The following is a 9354-nucleotide window of genomic DNA, read 5'->3' on the forward strand; positions in this document are numbered from 1 at the left end:
GGCCTGTCTCCCTCCCTTCTAAAGACACTGCTCCAGCGACGCTTTCCCCAGGACCAGCGACCTCTGAATCCTCAGAGGACTGCCCTGCTCTAGAAGGACCAAGAAACTCCCGAGAACAGCGACCCTGTTCATCCAAGACTGCAACTTTGTTTCCAAAGAAGCAAGATCAAGACAAACTGCGTTTCCCGCCGGAAGCGTGAGACTTGCTACTCTGCACCCGACGTCCCCAGCTCGACTTGTGGAGAAACAACACTTCAGGGTGGACTCCCCGGCGACTACGAGACTGTGAGTAGCCAGAGTTGTCCCCCCTGAGCCCCCACAGCGACGCCTGCAGAGGGAATACCGAGGCTCTCCCTGACCGCGACTGCCTGACTCCCAGATCCCGACGCCTGGAAAAGACTCTGCACCCGCAGCCCCCAGGACCTAAAAGATCGGAACTCCAGTGCAGGAGGGACCCCCAGGAGGCCCTCTCTCTTGCCCAGGTGGTGGCTACCCCGAGGAGCCCCCCCCCCTTGCCTGCCTGCATCGCTGAAGAGACCCCTTGGTCTCCCATTGATTTCAACGACAAACCCGACGCGTGTTTCCACACTGCACCCGGCCGCCCCGTGCTGCTGAGGGTGTACTTTCTGTGCTAACTTGTGTCCCCCCCGGTGCCCTACAAAACCCCCCCTGGGCTGCCCTCCGAAGACGCGGGTACTTACCTGCTGGCAGACTGGAACCGGGGCACCCCCTTCTCCATTGAAGCCTATGCGTTTTGGGCACCACTTTGAACTCTGCACCTGACTGGCCCTGAGCTGCTGGTGTGGTAACTTTGAGGTTGCTGTGAACCCCCAACAGTGGGCTACCTTGGACCCAAACTTGAACCCCGTAGGTGGTTTACTTACCTACAAAAACTAACAAATACTTAGCTCCCCCAGGAACTGTTGAAAATTGCACTGTCTAGTTTTAAAATAGCTGTATGTGATTTATTTTAAAAGTATGTATGCTATTGTGATTATTCAAAGTTCCTAAAGTACCTACCTGCAATACCTTTCATTTGAAGTATTACATGTAAAATTTGAACCTGTGGTTCTTAAAATAAACTAAGAAAATATATTTTTCTATTCAAAAACCTATTGGCCTGGAATTGTCTTTGAGTGTGTGTTCCTCATTTATTGCTTGTGTGTGTACAACAAATGCTTAACACTACTCCTTTGATAAGCCTACTGCTCGACCACACTACCACAAAATAGAGCATTAGTATTATCTCTTTTTGCCACTATCTTACCTCTAAGGGGAACCTTTGGACTCTGTGCATACTATTCCTTACTTTGAAATAGTGCATACAGAGCCAACTTCCTACAGCAAATATTTCTGGGTAATACTACTTCTTTTTGACAGGACCATATCAGGACGATTTGGGACTCGGGTCATTCCTAATTCCCCTTGTTCATCCCAAGCCGACAAGTTAGCCCCATCCTTCAAAACATACATGGTTCTCACTGCACAGTTCTCTTTGAATTGCAAATAAGCCTCAAATGTACTGATCACTTCTATCTGCTTTGTATATATGATTCATTCATTACCATATTATCAAAATACGTAAAATATGCAATATTCATTACTGTGAATGGGGAACCTGAATCTGCTAGAAGTTTCACATTCTTAATGTTCACTGAAAGTACACAAAAGGTGGAGGTTTTCTTTTGTGTGTCTCTATCATTGATAATATTTCAACAGTTCCGCTCCCTCATTGACTACTAGATGAAAGCATGAGGATAACGTTCTCATCTTCATCAGAATCCAAGTAGTCTTTTCTGTCATTTTAACCGTTTATGATGTTGTATTATTCGTGCTAGCGCTTGCTCTGCATACACGTGCAAAGCTACCTCTTTTCCCACACTTGAAGCATGGTTGGCTCACAGCTGCACAATATTTGTAGAATTACCCATGTGTGATTTACTTCCGCAACGGAAGCATGACATCTCAGTCTTTTTGCTTTTATTCCTGGACAGTGAAACCTTAGGTTCGCATTATCCATTTGCTTTATTTCCTTTTACAGTTGTTTTTGCACTTTGTTTCACTTTTGTTTTATTTCAGCAGACTTGATGCCATCGTTCATTTACTGCATGCAATGTAGTGAATGTTCAATACTCCTAGCTAGCTTCAAAGCAGTTTCCAAGTCACAGTCTTCTGTGGCTAAAAGTTGTTCTTGTATCCTTTTGTTATTTGTTCTCTCATTTAGTTGATCTCGTATTATCTCATCTCTGAACTCCATGTAATAGCAACTTGTTGTCAGTGTATGGAGTGCACTGTACCACAAAATCCTCCACAAAATCCTCCCAGGTCTCTGACTGCTCTCTTGTATAAGTTCTCTTCTCACTGGTCCCTCGCTCATTTCTCGACCCCCCGTAGTAGCATGTGACCATCACTAAATTTGGTCTTGCCCTGTTATATGCCCTATGAGCAATGAAGTACTGCAACTTTTTACTGAGGTCTCTGTGCATCAAGGGCAGTAAAACTTAGACAACATATCTAGTGAGCCTGTCCCTGTTTTCCACAAACTTCCTGAGGTTCAGGGTAAGGTGAAAGAATGAAGTGGTGGCAAAGCTGGGGTGTAGTGGAGTCATATACAGGTTCCATTGTGCAACAGTACTTCATTTGCAGTATACAATGTGAGATGTGGTTGAACGCTAAAGCTAGAATTGGAAGGGACAAAAGAGCACATAGTAAGATCTGGAGGTATATGTGTCAATAAACTCTGCTAGTGGTTGTGTCTAAGGTGGAATGCACTACCTTGTTGATCTTTGTTGCATGAAGGGAGCCTGCAACAGAGCTGGGTGGCTCATAAGAGCTGTAGGCATGAATATAAGGAGAAGTGCTGCAAGATTGTGCACAGCCGAAAAAGGGTTAGAGTGTGCTGATACCCTTTACCATGGTCATATCCCTGGATCCTTCTCCCTTCTGCCTTGTCTCTCTCTCACCTGTTCAGAAAAGTGAGGCAAATTCCAACTCCTCCACAAAGAAGAGAATGAGTTATAATGGGAGCCATTCATACAGAGAAGCAGCTTTTGGTTGCTCCCTCAGATTGTGTTCACCTGTGGATCTGAAGCCCTAGTTGCATTTGTACTCATTAAGTGTACATGGTACAGTGCATCATATCTAGATGTCAGAAAGAGCTATAGACATGGATGTCTTAGGTCCCATTCCAGTTGTTAAAGTGTTTGGGAAAAATAGAGTATATAAGAAGAAAGTATTGTGAAGTTACAAAAGGGAAAAGGCTACATTTTGGGGGCGAAGGGGTGAGCGGGAATGAAATTTACAGATTAGCTGTAAATGAGACCTGGGTGTGCAGTGAGCACCCGTACATAAGCAGAATGTCAAGAGGTCCTTGCTCCTTAGTGTTTGGTGAGTGTCTGAACAACACTTGCTGAACCAGGAGAGAGGTCTACACCACACTATGGAAGTGTTGCAGGTTGTGTCACGCTCAGGAAGGCGTGCAAGATAAGTTTTTGATGCAAAGACCTTTGTATATTGGTACTTAATTTGTGCCAGTGGTTACAGCTGGCACTCACTTGTGAGAGCAGGACTTGTATTTAGTCATCATACTGACCAGAACAGTGAGAAAGGAAGAAAAGGGACAAAGAAGGAGGGACAAAAGGATAGGAATGCAGTGTTAAAAGGAGAAAGGAGAGATGGGAAAGAACCTGCAGGAGTGAGATAAAGCCAGGAAGATATTTTTGATCTTTTTACACTTTTTTCTTTCATTGAAAAAGTGAATGAACACATTTCTTTTATATTTTTTATTTAAAATGTACAATTCTGCCATGTCACACATGGAAGCACCATAATGAATCAAGCAGTTAATACAGAGCATAATGAAAGAAAAGATCCCATTCAAATCTAATTCAGTTAATATCATGAAAGCGAGCACCCTCTCAAGGTATTTGGGATTCGTCAGCAAATAGCTCCCACTAATGATCTCACCTAACTCCTATTAATTTATTCTATCACAAATGAACTGTAGTAAATGCATGGAATGGTTCTTTGAGAGCACAAGACTAATCCCAGTAGCCGTGGGCTCCGGAACAGTGTAAGGCACTTTATCGCCTCATAATGAGTAGTAAGTGATATATATATATATACATATATATATATATATATATATATATATAATGACAATATTATGTCCTTTTTTCCCGGTCACCTAGTTTTATCACAAATCTATGGACTCTTTTATAAGCAACACTCCTCCACGCAGGCCATCACAAGCAACTGTTTGTGTATGACCTATACATAGACACAACCTTGACATGTAAGACACAAAAATGAACAGTAGGAATAAGTCAAGGTGAGAGTTCCTTTACAAACAGGAGCAGGTTTCCTGTCGGGCCGGGTCAGGGAATCGGATGTGGCTAATCCACAATATTCCAGATAAACATATATACATTATACATTTGTTTAAGTATTAGATGCTAGGAATACAATATGGTTCTCTGTTAACTCTCCTTATTTGCCCTTTTGGTAATATACATAAGTTATAGGAAGAACATGCAATGGAACAGCAAAAAATACATGGCTCTCATTTGGTGGTTTTATCTCCAACAGCTTTCAAAGATCATTGCAGTCACAGTTTCAGCTTTTTGTTCTACATCACTGGTATTGAGAATTACTTCTGAAAAAAAGATAACAATATTGAGTTAACTTAAAAACGTGAAATTGAGATCAACAGGTTCGCAACTTCTAAACACACACAGTTCTTGCACACGCCAATAAAACAATCACATATAAAAGTATCATTCATTTGGACCAGGCCCCTTTTCCTACTGGCAGAGACAAAATAAGGATGATGAAATGGAATGTTACACAAAGCCATATGTAGTATTTATAAAGGAATGTGCCAAACATTTCCCTCCATCTTGTTTTTTTTGTCTGTGAATCGCCCCAAGGGGAGAGTAGAGGTGTATCCTGGATGGTGATCGTGAAATCAGAATGCCTAGGAACTCAAACTGCAACCCATGATTAAGAACATGGGTATAATAGTTTGGGCTATCTTGATGAGCGCTCCCTTCCATGGTCTCGAGGGGTTTGGAACTGGAACTAAATTGGGTGATTTTGGTCTCTCTTTTATACAAAGCCTGTGGACGGGGATGTGGATCCACTGTCTAAAAATTCAGAACCAGTTTGGGGGGGTTCCAAATGCAGCCTTATTTAAAAGTGATGTTTCTTACAGCAAGTATCACTGGGCACGCCTCCAAACTGGAGCACCCACCACACAGGCACAGTGAAGTGTGAGGTTTCTCGAATTGGGTGTGATCAGCCCAACTGAAGAAGTAATCAGTGGGGCAAGCCTAACCTAGCATTGTCTTCACCTTGCATAACAAAAACCGCAAGTCCCTCCTCTCACCTGTACCATTAACCAAATGGCAGTACTGAGGCAGACTAAGCAGCAGCTCCTTGCTAACAAAAGTCCTCCTGGAATTTCTAAAAATAGCTCTGTCTTCGTCCTTCTCACTTCAGTGTCTGGATCTCCACATCCCAGCCACATGAATACAAACAATCCACATCCACTCTCTGGAACAGATGCCAAATTCTCCATCTTGTTCTATGCCAGCAATGGTTATCCCAATGTGGACCCACTGGCTTCAGTACACAGGCTCAGTCACACATATAGCCCTATGACTGTGCAGGAAAGCAAATAATTTTATTGCAAACTTTGATTACGACATTATTAGAACACAATTTAAACATGCATTTATTTTTCTGCACACATGTAACTCACATTAATAAAATTCACTTAACTCAATATAGGTATGGTTAGTTCATTTTTATTTAATATTTCACTTCTAATATTCATCTAGTAAAATACTTTTGCATTATGCCATGTCAATAATTCACTCAAATATAAATGCACAATATCTTTCATGTGAAATGTAATGTCAAGATACAAATGACGGTCAGATTGTCCACCATGTGTGCACTTTTTACATTTCTATGTTAACTTCTCTGTTAGACTTTTTAAAGTAAAGGTTTGCAAGTGGCCTTATGCAAACTTTAATGGCACTGATGTATTAATAAAATTTGATCTCTGTCAACCGAAGTGGAAGCGTGTGGGATAACTCCCCTCTTTTCAGGACTGTAGTAGAGAGGAGTTGCTGGCAGTGACCATGGTGGCACTCTTTCCTGTATGAATCTAATCAGGAGTGATGTTTTTGGAAATGGGTGTAGTAGTGATGTCTAAGGGCACGAACTGGTGGAAGTTTGCTTAATACGTTAAAAGATGATATATTAAGTTATCGCTCCTGATTCTGCTTCACGTTGGCTAAATGAAAAAGATGCCGATTTGCTGATGTGGAGCAGCATCTCTAAATCCCACACCACCACTAAAAAAAAGAATGATGATGCATACACGTGCAGGTAGTCACTCGTTTGCACGATCAGCTTTAGAAGATTATCAAAGTGCATCATGTATTAATATAGGTGGCTAACTGAAAACAGTAACGCTATTGACAGACGGTGCGGACAGATGTGCCTCGAATCATTTTAGAGGAGCAGAGACAGTCAAAACATAGAGAATACCAATCCAGAGGCCACAATATTTTTTATAAACATGAAATGGATACGACTCATTTCGGTTATACCTGTATGTGCTGCTTCAAATCCCTCACGGGGCATTCTTTAAATTCCTCACCTTTAGTACATCTGACCGGTGCGCCTTTGCAGTTCTTGTGTTTCTTGATTAGAGAAGTCAGTGGTATGTAATCAACACCTGTGTTCTCCGCCGATGGCTTATTGACTATAGTGGCCTGATAAAATGCAGATAGGAATTCACGCCTCCGCATCAAACAGGTCAGGCCACGTTCACATTAGGCAGGCCCCAGGGGGTTATTAATCATCCATTCCGGGTAATACTTCAGTTAAAACAATGGTTTGATGTTTTTGGAACTGAAGCATGTCAGGGGAGGAGAAGGAGGTAAAAGATTTTCATGAACTGAGGGAGAGGCGTTCGAATCCATGGCTCATTTCTTTGACATTTTTAGCGTGGAAAGTGTTTGCGAAATATTTCCCTGAATCACTATTTATAAACTGTGGCGAATTTTGTTTGAAAATCTGCATGCTTCTGTGAAAATCCGCCTCGCTACTCTTTGCGTGGCCACCCTGATATGAACATAAGGTCTCCGCTCATGCAGCAAAATACCATATGGTATATTCTCTTATGCACAAGAGGGTGCTCATTCCTAACACCAAAGTGCCAAGGGTCTCAGGCTCTATTGGTTTTTCCAGGGAACCGAATCAGTGCTCCAAGGTGCTTGGGGCAAGGGAGCCATCTCCTTAAGCACTTTCACTGTAAGCCTTTGAAAGCCTTTTCACTCACTATGAAAAAGTATAGGCCATTCTCCTTTCTGAAGGCTTGTATAGATGTTACTGTGAGGAATAATATACGGAGTCCTATGCTTTTCAGGCTCATGGTACTTCAGACCAGTTATTCTGAAAATATCCGGCATTTAAGGCCATCTAAATAATTATAAATGCAGAGCGACTGAGCTGTCCAACCTGAATGCAAAATTAATTTCTGCCATTGGCTTGCCTTGTATCTCTATACTCAAGCAAGATAATGTTAGACTGCTCCTCACTCCGCTGACCCGTAGGCAGCTAAACTGACATTGTTTGACAGGATAGCACTCAATCCATTTAGCGTAAGTTTAGGAATTCCTTGCTACAAAGCTCACAAACATCCCTCTCATGATTGACACTCTATTAGAAACGTTTTCAGGAGTACACATGTCATTATATTTTGGGGAAGTGAACCCCCACAGGATCACCAAACTCAGTTTGGCAAGTAAGGATTGAGCGTGTAGTGTAGCGAGAGTGTCATGGTTCCTAGTGCACATAAGGGAATGGGCCCGGTTCCTGCTTGAATAATAAAATACAATACTCAGTGCTCAATGGGCCCCGCTGGCCTCTGGGCCCTGGTGCACCGCACCCCTGCACCAATGAAAGCTACGCCCATGGGCTGAGCCTGAAAGAATTTTACCTTTTTATTAAAGTAGCAGCAGCACCACCACACAAAAACCTTGAACCGCTGGCGAAGGGACCCAGGACTCTTGTATAGCTGTGCTCATTTAATGAACACACAGATTTCTGGAACACCATGCTTCTTACTTGTCCATGGTACACCCATACTATTTTTGGTGTTTTGGCAGATTTAGATTTAGAGTTATTTATTTATTTGCATGATTATTTTAAATAATTACAAATTAAAAAAAAACTTAAATTGCTATTAAAAACCACTGTTATGAGGAAAACACTGATGTAGTAAAACAACATAATGAAAATATTCAATGAAGGCCAGCCTAAGATTCTTTTCGAGTTTTAAAACTGATATTGCATGAATGAAGTAATTGTTTAATAGACACACCTCGAATTAGTTCAGGTTGCGCATCGTCTTCATCAATGGCTACTGGGAGAACAGCAGTTCTGTTGCCGGGTTCATTAACTTTACAAAGCGGGGTGCCACTTGCGCTGATTACCCCCTCAGGCAGGTTTCTAAGGCTCCTTGACAGGTCCAGATGTTAAGGCGGCGCCAGAGGGACTTGAGACAAAACTTTCTCAAAGAAGTCACTTCCTCGCAGATGCATAGGACATGGATCAGAGACTCTTCACTCTTGGCGCAGAGGTGTGAAAGGTAGATGACATCAAGAAGGTGAGCTCCAATCTTTTATTCCTCTCACCATAACATCCCAATCGTAACTGCCCTCTCCCCGATGTTCAGATTCCATGCCGGGAACTGGAACCTCAATGCCCCACCATTCTGTTCATAACATCTCTTCACACCCCCCTTCCTTCACAATAATGAAAATGAAACTGAGGAGTAACAACAATAACAACTTATATCAACATATATACATAAATGCAAGCACAGCACAAGATACAAAATACATCCTGATTGCTATGCTAAACTAATACATGCTGTAGTCTTTGAACTTTGTAGGGCATGACTTTGTCCTTCTCGAAATTCTCCTATTATTATCACTACTCTTGTAACATTCTCTTGTTTGAATGCCCATCTTTCTACCCACATACTCCATTTTAGATTCTGGTATAATTGAAAGAAATAATTTGTTCCACGTTTTTCCATTTTCTAACACCACAACGTGATCTTTGACTTTGATTACCTTTGCGGGAGAAGAAAACCTAGATAACCCCTTCCCCTTAATTCTCACCCAATTACCTTCCTGAACAGCTAAACATCTGTGTTACTTTTCCTTGGTTCTCTATTTCTCCTGCACCACAGGTCTCATATCCACTATGCTTCCCATTTTATCAATATCAGCATTCTTTCTGGCCATCCATTCCTATTTAATTTAGAGCAAG

The 9354-nt window shown here is 42.0% G+C and overlaps 1 long non-coding RNA gene across 1 annotated transcript; it reads right to left on the reverse strand.

Moving 5' to 3' along the window:
* Positions 1–3767: 3767 nt before the first annotated feature.
* LOC138294178 (uncharacterized) lies at positions 3768–6750 on the reverse strand. The gene is made up of 2 exons (XR_011203245.1): positions 6671–6750; positions 3768–4654 (listed from the first exon to the last, which is right to left on the reverse strand). It is a non-coding gene; the product is annotated as an uncharacterized lncRNA (long non-coding RNA).
* Positions 6751–9354: the final 2604 nt, after the last annotated feature.

Source organism: Pleurodeles waltl, chromosome 4_2 (genome assembly GCF_031143425.1).
Source record: "Pleurodeles waltl isolate 20211129_DDA chromosome 4_2, aPleWal1.hap1.20221129, whole genome shotgun sequence".
In the NCBI taxonomy this organism is placed as follows: Eukaryota; Metazoa; Chordata; class Amphibia; order Caudata; family Salamandridae; genus Pleurodeles; species Pleurodeles waltl.